The sequence below is a fragment of the Tamandua tetradactyla genome, chromosome X (genome assembly GCF_023851605.1).
Source record: "Tamandua tetradactyla isolate mTamTet1 chromosome X, mTamTet1.pri, whole genome shotgun sequence".
NCBI classification, from domain to species: Eukaryota; Metazoa; Chordata; class Mammalia; order Pilosa; family Myrmecophagidae; genus Tamandua; species Tamandua tetradactyla.
This window is the reverse complement of record NC_135353.1, coordinates 116568608-116581779: the sequence shown is the minus strand read 5'-3', so window position 1 is coordinate 116581779 and position 13172 is coordinate 116568608. Positions and strand designations below refer to the sequence as shown.

Genomic DNA, 13172 nt, shown 5'->3' with positions numbered 1-13172 from the left:
GAGGCCTTCCCTTGGACGACACTTTGGGGAGCTGAGGCGTGATGTTGCAGCCCCCTGACTCGCGACCCCCAGCAGCTTTTGCCAACACCTCTCCAGGCTCCTGGAGTCCAAGGCTGTCCAGGCGTGCTGAGAACATCTTCAGGGCTGGGAGAGAGCGCCAGACCCGTCCAGAGCAGTGACCATGCTGCGCCCAGAGCCCATTGCTGTCAGAGCAAAAGGAGGTCACCAGCTGGGAAAGCAAACCTTATCCCCAGTCCTAGAGGAGTCTGAAGTTAAGGGTTTTAGAACCTCTGCAGCCTGTTCCTGTGGATCTGTGTGCATGTGGGTATTAATAGAATGCATGATTCTTATTAACGATATGTAGGCAATTTTTTAAAAAGCTTGGACAGCAAGTATTATCCTAGTGATATAGAGAAAGGGTATAGTTCTTTAGGAGTAAGCCATTTTCCAGAACACTGAATGGTGGGAGAGATTTCATAACCAGTGCTCTTTTTAGAGCTCAGGTGAAATTCATCATTGCTGTTATCTGTGATGCCTGACCAAGCAAGCCTAAAGGTAAATAAGGAGATTACCCTTTTTCTATATATATTTTTAGAAAATGTCTGAGGTATTTTTATTAAACCACTGCAGGAGAGATAAGAAGCTAGCGTTAACAACTACAAACTGCCCAGAGGATTTTTACAGTGTGAAAGATGAAATAAGTGTTATTAAATGGAATAAAATTTGGTAAAACCTGTTGAATTAATTTAAAATTTATTTACATATGAATTTCATTAATAGTAGCTAAATTTTATGAGCAACAGGCATCTCTAAAACTAACAACCATGTATCTTCTATACTCGCAATTGCAAATAAAGCCCCTTGACGTGCATAAGTATTCAGTTTTGAGGACATCCCATTTAGCAATTTCTTCTTTCATTGCTTGCGCTCTGAGTGTAGAATTCTAGGAAACCACCTCCTACCACAAGAACTTAAAGATATTTCTGCACATTTTCTTCTAAACATTTTATGTTCCCAGCTGTAATGTTTAAGTCTTTGATTCATTTGGAGATAATTTTTGTATAAGGTATGAGATGGGGTCCTCTTCCATTCTTCTGGATATGGATATCCAGTTCTCTGAGAACTATTTGTTGAAGAGGCTACTCTCTCCCAGTGAGTGGACACGGGGGCCTTAAGGAAAATGAATTGTCCATAGATGAGAGGGTCTGTTTCTGAACACGTAATTCCATTCCACTGGGAGATGACCATTTTACTGAGGGAGTAACCACACTGATGCAGTTTATAGTCATGAAAAGGTAACATTTTCGTGGTATAAATCAAGAATGCAAAATTGGGGAAATGTCACAGAATATCATAATCATCATCATTTTACAGATAAGAAAACTGAGCCACAGAGAGATAAACCTTCCCAGAGTCACACAGGGAATAAATGGTGGATCCTTGATTTGCATCCAGAATCCTGGTTTATCTCCCCTCCCCCACTATGCGGCCATGTACTGATGATTTCCAGATCCATATATCCAGCTTAATCATCTCTCTTAAACTACAGACCTCTTGGTGTAACTGACCGTCCCACAGGCAGACTGCACTGAACAAGTCCAAGGTACCCTCCCGGGAAGGGGAGATGACTTCACAGAGAAGGGAAGCATTAGAGAAGCTGAGTTCCAAAGGCTCTACCCCCACCCCATGGAAGGACAGAAGGGCTAGAGGATGAAGTCTGGAGGATTTCAAAGGGCTGGTGGTGGGGTGGGAAGATGAGCTTCTCAGCAAGAGAGGCTTTTGATATTTTTCCTATTCGAGTGCACACGCGTGATAATAAGCACCTGTCACCTTGAGTTTATTTCTTCATTTTCATTTTGTATTGAGAGTGCACGCTGCTTCAGGAAAATACACAAAGCTGATATGTAAACCCAAGGAGATATATACTTAGTGGAGAAAATCCCATCTTACCTCAGAGGTAACTGGCAATAAACCAGCACTCTGCTGTATACAACGAGAACATGCTCTTAGACTGAATAAATGAAACCAAAATCAGTCATTTTTCTAAAATGTCATCATTCTCATGGGTTAGACAGCTGAGGCACAGAGTTTACGGTAGCTCCCCAAAGTCACAAATGTAGAAAGTGGTAGAGGCCTAAGGACAACTAAGACTAAATGTGTCCACAGCGGAGCTCATCCACCCCCACTTCGCACAACACCTGCACCTCCTCTATGGTCCCTAACCCAGCTGCTTAGGCCAGAGATCTTTAAAGCCATCCCTGATTCTTCCCTCTGCCTCCTCAGACCCCACCATCACCGTGCCTACTTCCTAATATTTGTAATAAAATAATTGAGCTGATTTCTCTTCCAAACACAGTCGGTTCTCTATTCCAGGTCACCCTCATCTCTCTCCTGGACAACCATGACTTCACAGCTGGTCCTGCTGCCACCAGCCTTGACCCATTCCCCCCTCCCTGTCCCACTGCCTGAGGGACCTTTCTTAAATCCTCATCCAGTGGGTCATGTCCCTCCTGCCCCAAACTCTGCCGGGGCTGCCTGCTGCTCTTAGGGTAACATCCGGGCCCCTGGTCTGGGGCCATCAGGCCTGCTCACCCCAAAGCACCTCATCTGGAGCAGGCCCCTCCTTCTGTCCCACCCACACTCTGTGTTCCAGCCACTCTAAGGCCCCTGTGTTCCTCAGCCGCCTTCCTCTCTCTCATTTCCACAACCTCACAGGGCTTCTTGCTCTGTCTGGTGCACTTCTCCTCCCCTCCTTCTGCCTCATTCCTGCTTCCCTTCAGCTCTCAGGTTAAGTAGAACAATTTCCATTCAGCTGGGGAGTCCCAGGATGAAAAAGCCCAGTTAACACTTGAGACTCTTACTGACTGGAACATGGTAGAGATTCAGTAAAAATTCTCCAATGGACAAACGTTTTATTCAGGTTGAAAATGAGCTAACAAGAAATGCAGTGTTAGAGCAGGCTGTTTCTGGGACGGGTTTCTTTGCTCTTTTAAGACACAGACAGCAAAAGAGATTTCACACAGAGTTGAGGTTATCCTGGAGGTTATTCTTATGCATCATATAAATATCTCTTTTTACTTTATGGTGTAGTAGAGTGGCTGGTGGGAAGTACCTGAAGCAGTCCAGCTGTGTTCCAGTAGCCTTGATTTTTGAAGATTACTGTATAAAAATTTATCTGTTACAACGTGTGTGATTGTGAAAACCTCGTGTCTGATGCTCCTTTTATCCAGGGTATGGACAGATGAGTAAAAAAAATATATAATAAATAATAAGTGGGATGAGAGTTAAAATGAATTGTGTAGACTGACATACTAGTAGACAATGAGAGGGCGGGGTAAGGGGTATGGAATGTATGAGTCTTTTCTTTTTTCTCTTTATTTATTTTCTGGAGGGATGCAAATGTTCTAAAAACAACCATGGTGATGAATACACAAATATGTGATGATATTGTGACCCATTGACTGTACACCAGGTATCCATCCATATATGGACTGTATATGTGTGAAGATTTCAAAATAAAAATACTTTTTTAAAAAAGAGATAAAGACAGCAAGGGTTTCACACATTTTCACTGGACCACTGTTGCATCTGAGTATGGAGTTTGGAATTGGAAAAGCAATTTTGGTACCGTGCAGGGATCCAAATCAAGGACAAGCCTTGCCATGGAGAAGAGTAAGTGTAACATGGAAAGAATCTGTCACTTTATGGCATCATTTACTCAGCAGATTAATAGGACCTGGACTGCCCTACACGTGGACTGCTACCTGTGGACTGTTTTTTAAGGAGAAAATTATTCCTTAGAAGTGAAAGGATCGTCCAGATGTTCTGTTATGAGCAGATACTCACTGAGCCGTCCTCCCTCTGCACGTGGGTTGATTTCTGGTCCTTGTGAGTCATCAGGGACAGAATCAGCTTCCTGCCCACTGCGTGGGACTGCCGTGGTTTGAAGCTGTTATGGACCCCAGAAAGGCCATGTTCTTTCAATCCATTCCTGTGAGTGGAAACCTAGTGGTGGTGGGACCTTTTGATTAGGTTATTTCAATAGAGATGTGACTCACCCCATCAGAGTGTGTCTTGATCATGTTGCTGTTGTCCTTTATGAGAGGAGAAAATACATCTAGAAGCACAGAGATGAATTTAAGAGAAACTCATAGAGAATAAACCTGGGGGACTTGAGAAGTCCCACAGAGATTTAGAGAGGAAGCCACTGGAACCAGAAGCTAAAAGCAATGAAACCCAGGAGGGAAGGACCAGCATGCTCCAGCCATGTCCCTTCTCATGTGACAGAGGTTTCCCGGATGCCAGCAGCATGTCTTCAGTGTCCAGGTATCATCTTGTTGATGCCTTGAGTTGGACATTTTCATGGCCTAAAAACTATAAATTGTAAGTTAATAAATCCAGACTGTAAAAGCCAATGGATTGCTTGTATATTGCATTCCGGCAGCTTTAGCAAATCGAAACAGGATCCTCCCTGAGAATCTGAAGACACCTTCACCCATTCCTTAAGTGTACCCAACAAGTGCCATAAACCCTGGCACAAACTATGTTAGTTCCTACAACATCTAATGGAAAGTGTGATCCTATGTGGGCAATACCTGCTAGAGACAGATCTGGGAGGATTAAGTGCATCTTATTTTAACCCCTCTCTGCACGGCACACCTAAGTAAGAAATTAAGTGTGCACCTTGCACCTGTGAACAACAACAAACACAAATTATGAAAATGGCATGAATTCTGCCAGCACTGCCCCAAACCCCCATCCTTGGCTTGAGCGGTAGAGGAGACTCCCAGGGAAATCTGGCCTGCTTCTCTACACACTGTTGTTTGGCTAACACAGGGCAGAGTGTGAACAAATCTTCCCGGACCCTAGTTATTGACAGTCTAATGTGTTCTAGGCATATGCAGTTTTTATTTCCCACACATCCTGAGAGATGAGTATTACATTACCAAATCTACAAATAAGGGGGGAAAAAAACTAAAATAGGTTAAATCATGGGAGTGTTGAATTTTACCTGAACTTTGCAATCTTAGAAAATAGTGTAAGTTATTAAATCCCTATCCTTTGTGTTATGGATCACGCAGCCTTAACTTCCCATAGCATGACTAATCTTCAGACAGGCTTCTTCCTGGCTCTGTGCCCCCGACTGCCCTGACCTTGGCCCTCACAGAATCCATTTAGAACCTGCTCGGCCTGGCCTCCACAGTGACCTCAGGAGATAACATCCTGTAAGGGACACCCCCATCGCTGGCCGCCCCTCTGCAGTACTCTTCCATTAGCTCTTCCCAGACCTTAACTCTCCTGCCCTCTGCCTCAGGGGAGTTGAGCCCACTTTCTCTCCCTTCTTGTGATAGCCTTTTGGTTTCTCCTCACACAATAAACTCCTGGTTTCTCCCCTCTATAGTGAATGTAAGCTTTGAATAAACATATCCTTGCCTGTGTTACATTTCCTGGTACAGTTTTTTCTTTGACAATCACTAATCCACAAAACGGGATGAATCTGGGAGTCACAACCCGGTCTGACTCCAATGCTGGTCCTTTCTCCACTTACTAGGAGACGCTTTGCTCACATTACAGGTGCCGAGATGTGGATTTTGTTCCATGGTGAGATGGGCATCTTCGCCCCAACATCATGTCCACCTGTGAAGCACAGGCATCCAGCAGAGCAAAGCAACGCTCAAGGCTTCTGAGAAAATCTGTGTCTGACCTCAGAACAGGTGCCCAGAAGCCAACGGACTTGGAGTCCTTCGTCTTGAAATTAGGACTTGCTTAAGAGATAACAGCTGAGCAGGACTTTACCTAAGGTTTCTGTACCGACCTGCAAATTGGTGGGTTGATTCTCATGTCCACAGAGACAAGGCTGTGAGCCCACTGATGACTGGGTATGTCCCGTCCAGGCGCGCTCTTTCACCTTCACAAGGAGATGCTCCTCCTTGCTTTCCTCCCAACATTTATCCAAACCGTCTTTGCTGAATTCTGTTCCCGTGTTCCTCTTTACACTCATGTTACAGCCTTGCCCAGATTTAATATGGCTCCTATAACCCTTGGCTGTGCCTTTCTGTGTAGCTAGCAGAATCGAAGCTTCCCCGGTCAACAGGATGTAGCACCTAGTAGCCCCTGACCTCACCTCCCTCCATTCACCTCTCCCTCTCTGCTCTCCAGCTGCACTGGCCTCCTTGCAGTGTCTGGACTGTGTCTGACAGCCTCTGTGTCAAACACATTTCCCCAGCTGCAACCTTGGTCTGGAAAGCCCTAAGCCCAGATATCTACATGGCTGAGTCCCTCCACCCCTTCAATTCTTGGCTGAAAGGTCACTTTCTCAATTAAATGCTCCCTGGTGACTGTGGAATATTGTAGCACGTGCCTCACTCACTTGCTGCCCAAGTTCCTCATTTCATTGTCCTGATCTATATATCATTTATCACAGCATCTATCACCTTCTAACATACTGTGCAGTTGACTAATAAATCCTTGACGGTCTACTGCCTGTCACCTATCACTTCCCCTTCAGAGAACGTGAAATCCAGGGCAGGGATTTGCGCGGTTTGGTTCATTGGTGGATATGAAATACGTAGTGCACTGCCTTGTACACAGCGGGCGATCAATAAACATATGAAGGTGGGAGGAACGGGTCTGCCTCTCTGACTAAGAGGGGACCAAGAGGGGAGGAGGTGTATTCTTGCCTGATACTGTGCTTGGGGAGGAAACAGAGCCAAGTTGGAGCCAGAAATAAAACCTACATAAATTCCTGGTGTCTGGTTACTGAGCTGAAGGCACAGAGGGTAGCATTATGGGTGGAGTTCCCCCTGTTTCCAGAGCAGACCCCTCTCAGAGCCCCTGGAAGGAATGCAGGATGCCACCTGGTGAGACAGGGGCCCTGGTCTGGGGCAGACAGGATGGAGCCCCGGCTCTCCTTTCATCTGGAGTCACGGCCTGCCTATCTGCTGACATCCTCTCTTCCCTCTAGCCCCCTGGTCTCCAGGGAGACACGCCTGTCGCCAGGGCTGATGGCACTGAGCTCCTGCACACTGGAGTGCCCAGAGGTGGAGAGAAGCTGCAGCCCACACAGGGAAGCCGGTTCTTTGAAGCAGCCCTGACTTTGAAGGGAAAATACAACTGACGCACTATAGCAAATGTTCCCTGGCACTGTAGGCAAGCAGATGGGCTGTCACATACTCTGATGGTGGGAGTCTGACCCCCCAATGCTGGACTGGGCACTCTCTATTTTCCTGGGAAACTAGATGGGAAGACATTCATTCATGCCCTCCCGGAGGGGCATCTTGGAGAAGGAAAGGGTTCCTGGCCCAAACTAGGTTGACCCATATGGTGGGACTTACTTCATCCTCCAGGAACTTGCATTAAGACTCAGCCTTGCCTGTTACTATGAAGACACCTATTACAGCTGATCTTGCAAAGAGAGCAGGGTGCATTGAGGCCTCCTACGCACCAGGATGGTGGCTGGGAGTGTCCTGAACAGAATTGCAAATGACACCAATCTAACGTGAGACCCTACAGCTCTGGCTAGCATGGGGTTCACACGACAGCCTACTCAGAATCTCTGCAGGGACCTCTGCCTCCCACCAGGCCCCAGGCACCCTGTCAACACACCGAATTCTTCATGGCAGTTCATGTACTTTTTTCACATAAGGGCAGACTTGGTCTCACAGTCCCATGCAGTCTGCACAGCCATAAGCCGCCAGGCTATCCTCCAGGGCGCAGACGAAGGTGCAGCTGTGGCCGCAGCGAGGCCAGCATGTGGTCCAGCCTGCCTCTTGCTCTGGCCGACATCTCACCTGCAAAGGCTTCGATACATTGCAGGTTGGAGAACATATGCACATGATGGAGGGTTGCTTTGCATCAGACAGAGGTGACACTGAAAACGGCCCTTAGAGGGGAGGGCATAGGTCCTGCTCTGTTGAAGTTGTCCAGAAAAACTTGCCCTAGTTTTGTAGAGAAACTCATCACCAGATCTGTGATCCCAGCGGGTGCAAGGAAAATGGAATACTGAGTAATGTTTAAACCTGTCTCTCAACCTCTCATTGCTCAGATGTAGCCTCTCTCTCTCTCAGCCAACACGACAATCAAACTCACTGCCCTCTCCCTCTCTACGTGGGACATGACTCCAGGGGTGTGGACCTTCCTGGCAATGTCGGACAGAAATCCTATAATGAGCTCGGGACTCAGCATCAAGAGATTGAGAAAACCTCATCCGAAAAGGGAAAGAGAGAAATGAGACAAAATAAAGTGTTAATGGCTGAGAGATTCCAAACAGAGTCGAGAGGTTATCCTGGAGGCTATTCTTACACATTAAATAGGTATCACCTTTTTAGTTAAGGCATAACAGAGAGGCTGGAGGGAACTGCCTAAAAAATGTAGAGCTGTGTGCCAGTAGCCATGTTTCTTGAAGATGATTGTATAATGATACAGCTTTCACAATGTGACCGTGTGATTGTGAAAACCCTGTGTCTGATGATCCTTTTATCTACCTTGTCAATAGATGAGTAAAACATACGGAATAAAATTAAATAATAGGGGGAACAAATGTTAAATTTAGATTGTAGTGATAGTGATCAAGAAAGGGAGAGGTAAGGGGTATGGCATGTATGAACTTTTTTGCTTTCTTTTTCTTTTTCTGAATTGATGCAAATGTTCTAAGAAATGATCATGATGATGAATATACAATTATGTGATAAAAAAGAATGTTCATATTGTAAAAAAATAAATAAATAAATAAGAAGGGTTCTCAAAAAAAAAACACCTGTCTCTCTTCTAACCAGGTTGTAGTTTTTCAGAAAAGGAACAATGTTTTTTCTCCCTCTGAATCCTTGCCTCAGGATGCAAAGTGTGCTCTGTAAGTTCTCCTGTAATGATGGAATTAAAGCTTGGGTTTCTTATAGGAGGAGACAAGAACATAATTACTTAAATCCAATGTGTATTTCTTCCAAATCATATATGCACACATTATTTCTAATTTCCAACTGGAACATTCATGGGCCAACATGTTACCTCCGGCTAGAGATGGCATTAACCTGAAATCACTTCTTTTCCCCCAGCCTTGAATTGTTTTCTCAACCTCTGTGTGATGGCTGGGAAGGGCCGAGATTCAGGAATTGTATCTTCTATTGTCTTTCTGACTCAAACCTGTTCTGTAATAACGGAGCATGCAAGGGTCAGACCCGGGAAAGAACAGGTCAGAGAACTCACAACCTGGACACAGAACAGCGAAAAAGTCACAGAGCTCAAACTTTGAAGCCCACAATTCAAACATCTCAAAACAAACTAAATGGGGAGAGAGAAACACAGCTCAGGGTCCTCAGATTCTCCTATCAGGCACCCCTCATTCCCCAAGTTTTTAGCCACCTCCCTGCTTACAATGCTACTGACTGAAACCAGCCCTTCCACCTCTGCTCAGGGCCCCAGACCTTCCATCTCAAGGGCTTTGTCCTGCCATTGTCCTCTCTCCTCAATCATCAATTAGTTATTGTATACTTCAATGGTCCATAAGAAAAAGGGGAAATAAAACCCACCCTTCCCATCTGTGCTTCCGCAACTACCGCACATTTACCTGGTGTTCTTCAAAGCAAAGCTGCCTCCGCTTATCCTGAACCCTTCCCTTCTCAGCCCCTTCCACTGAGCTGGGGGACGCTGAGGTGGCCAAGCGGGGTGCGCGGAGTGAGGGTGCAGACTACGACTCGGACCTGGACGAGCGTGTTCAAGGGGGGCCGGGGGGAGGGTGGGAATGGCCAGGGCATTGGCAGAGGTCCCGCTCGTGGAGCGGCAGGGCCCACGGGCCGAGTCGCATCCCTCCCCGACCTGTTACAACAGCTTTGGGAATGTCACCTCCCGGGGGACTCCAGGAGGAAGACGCGCCAGGACCGCTGGGGCCGCCCGCGCGCACGCGCAGAACCGGCCCCTCCTCGGTCCGCCCCGCCCTCCCGGCCGGTCCCGGGGAGGGGGAGGACCCTTCTCAGGCCGTTGCTATGGCTCCGGGGCCGCCGGGAAGGGGGCTTCCTGCTAGTTGGGGCGTTGTGGGAGTCAGTTCAGCCAGGCCCAGTCCAGTGTCCAGTTTTAGCTTTCCGTGCTGCGCTTCTTTACCCAAGCTCCCGAGGGCTGTGGATAGGAAACCAGCAGAAAGGGTTGTTCGCACTGTTGTAATGTCCGCGTTCTGTCTCTGTGGCCGCTAGATGGCGCTGGTGCACCTTAGAGGGCGTCCGCCTCGCTCCTGCCCCGCCTTTTGTGCTGGAAAAAACAAGCCAGAATCACTTAAGGAAACAGAAACCAGTTCCTGAGTTCTAAGCCGTACGCCCAACACACACTATAAAGGGGGTGGATCCCTCACTGCAAGGAATGAGAACTGTGTTGCTCTCTGTAGAGGGCCAGAAGCAATCAATCAGGCCCAAGCAGGGAAAGTCCCCACAACATTGGGGCGGAATGTCCCCAAGAGTTAAACAATAACCAATGTTAGGAAACTGAGAGAACGGGATGTGTTTTGGCAACAGCTAATGGCATTTTTCTACTTCTATGATACGCTTGCTTGCTAGCAACTGCAAAACCACAACAGGATTTTAGCCTTTATAAGCACACCTTGAAAACCTCTGGGGGCTGCTTTCTGAATCTTCCTTCTTGGAAGTTTCTGAGACAGTCGCTGGCCAGCTAATAAAGACTCTAAATTGGCTTGCAGTTTTGAATTATGTGGTCTCTCTTTCCGAGCGTTCCACAACACTCTCCAATTGGCATTTCCTCTTGGGGCCCTGCCTGGGCGTCTTGTTCTGCTTCTCTACTTGATTTTGTCAGAATCCTTCCCCAACTTTGTGCTGGGGTTTATGGACTCTTAGCAATATATTTTTTAGTATAGAAGTCATTCAACATAGATAATTTAGAAGACTGATAAATCATAGCAAAGCTTCTCTTATCCACAATCCCACCACCGAGGGGTGACCATTAATAATACTTTGTGACACCTTTCCCAGGAGGTCTTTCATTTATAAGGTGCATTTTAAACATGATGAGATCCATACTGCATCGGGACTTCAATTTCCCGCTTTTCAAACTCCCATTTACAACATCAAAGGCCGCCTGCGATAAAAATCGCTAGACAGGGACGTTCAGATATTTTTATTCATTTTCTTCATAAAAGGAAGCTTAGTCTGGAAGTGGTAAAAATTAATTGTAATCTAGTTGAATGGAGAAATTGCCCCTCCCTCCTCTTGTCTCAAAGGAAAATATCATAGTGGAACCTTCCTGAGGAAAGAGCTGTACTTGTCTTTCTTCCTTTTTGCTCCCCAGTGCTCCTGTCAGCACAAGAACCGGACAGCGCTGGCTGGTAGCATCCGCTCAATATACATTTGTTTAATAAATGAACCCTATCTGCTTTCTTCCTGTTGTCTCTATAAACATAATGTACCTTTCAGTACTATTGGGATCGAGGTATTATAAAACATTTCCTACATGGTTTTAAAATTTTTCCATTAACACACTACAGTGATAAAGTGATTCTTACAACCTGTTGCCCATGTGAATAGTTCATTCCTTTTATTGCCAAATAATCTCCCATTATATGTTGTTACCACCGTTTCTTTATCCATTATCCTTCTGACCATGACTCCTTTTAATTCCCTTTAGCTTGTCTAGGTCCTTGTATAAACTTCAGGCAGGTTTCTGAGGAACTCCTGACACCTGATGCTCATCATGCCAGGATCTTAAGGTCTCCAGGCATTTGAGAGGCACCTTATTAGGTAGTTCCTTATCTCCCTGTTCCTCTCTCTTGGCCTTTCTTACAAGGTACAGCATAATCACAGTAAAAGGAAACAAATTCCAAACCAAATGACGGTAACTGCAATCTCAGTAAGTCACTCACCCTACCCAGTAATCAACCAAGCTCCCTTAACATTATCTAAGGACTTTTCCACTAGCCTACCTCTGACCTAAAAAATCCTGCTCTCCTTGTCTGGATAAAGTTGAGTTCTAGTCTCTCTTCCCTGCTCCAGCAGGCAATAAACAAAGTCACCCTTGCTTTTTTAACATTGTCCCGTGCAACTTTTTGTTTGACAGTGTGGAAGGCCATTTGGCTTGTTTCCAACTTTTGGCCCAGTGTGAGTATTTGCTGAGTTTCCAATCCAAGTCCATAAATAATACAGTCACTGTATGCTCCAGGCTGTTTTGTTTCAGTATCGAGTGAGAAGAGCCCCGGGTTGCCTTAACCCAGGCAGTGTTACATAGTTAGGAACATGTATATGCCTAAAAGATCTTAGAGTGCTGACCCTGGAGATTCCGGCAGTTTACTTACCTAAATTACACTTCTGAGGACCCTCAGGGTGAAGAAATGGGCATCTAATAGTCATCTAATCGCACACCTGCTAGAACCCCCCATCACTGGCATTCACCCCCAAGGAGAGCCGCCTGTGCCCGGTGTTGGGCAGCAGCGCCACCGTGTTCCAGTACTCCGTGGCATGTTGCTTTGTCAGGGCTGCCTGCTGATGGGAGCATTGGGGACAACAACAGTGAGCAGGGCTGAGGCAGGAAGGCCAGTTTCTGACAATCTGACCTGTCAATGACAAGGAATTTTTTCCAGCACTGGGTACAGTGGTTCTGTTGTCTGCTGCTTTCCTGCAAGGGTGTTGATACTGTGCAGGTGGGGGAATCCATGACCATGTATAGAGTGTGGCTTTGTGTGAGATGGAGGGTGATATGGGAAATATCCCTCAGTAGGGAGGGCAAAGGGTCCTAGTCTGTTGACGTTTTCCAGAAAAACTTGCCCCAGTTATAGAAAAACTCACCACCTGACATGTGATCCCAGTGTGTGTCTAATGTAACTGAAATACTGGGTAAAGTTAAAAACCTGTCAAACCAGGTTCACATTTTTCAGAAATGGAACAATTTTTTCTCACTCTGAATCCCTTGCCTCAGGATGCAGATTGTGTTATGTAAGTTATCAGATAATGGTTGAATTCAACCATGGGTTTCTAAGAGAAGGAGACAAAAATTCTGGGATAGGTCAGTATTTCTCGAACCCAACATGCAATTCTATCAAATCATATGTGCATGTTATTTCTACTTTCCAAACGAGACTATCCCGGGCCCTCACACTGCCTCTGGCTAGACATGGCATTCACCTGGATCACTTATTTTCCCCAAGCCTTGATTTCTGTTTTCCCAACCTCCCTGTGATTGTTGGA

At 46.1% G+C, this 13172-nt stretch overlaps 1 long non-coding RNA gene across 1 annotated transcript in view; it reads left to right on the top strand.

Moving 5' to 3' along the window:
• LOC143670863 (uncharacterized) overlaps window positions 1-5674 on the top strand; it is a 64860-nt gene extending 59186 nt beyond the window's left edge. The window contains exon 3 of the long non-coding RNA XR_013169464.1: window positions 5575-5674. This is a non-coding gene — a long non-coding RNA (uncharacterized LOC143670863). The remainder of the gene's footprint in view (window positions 1-5574) is intronic.
• The last annotated feature ends 7498 nt before the right edge of the window (window positions 5675-13172 follow it).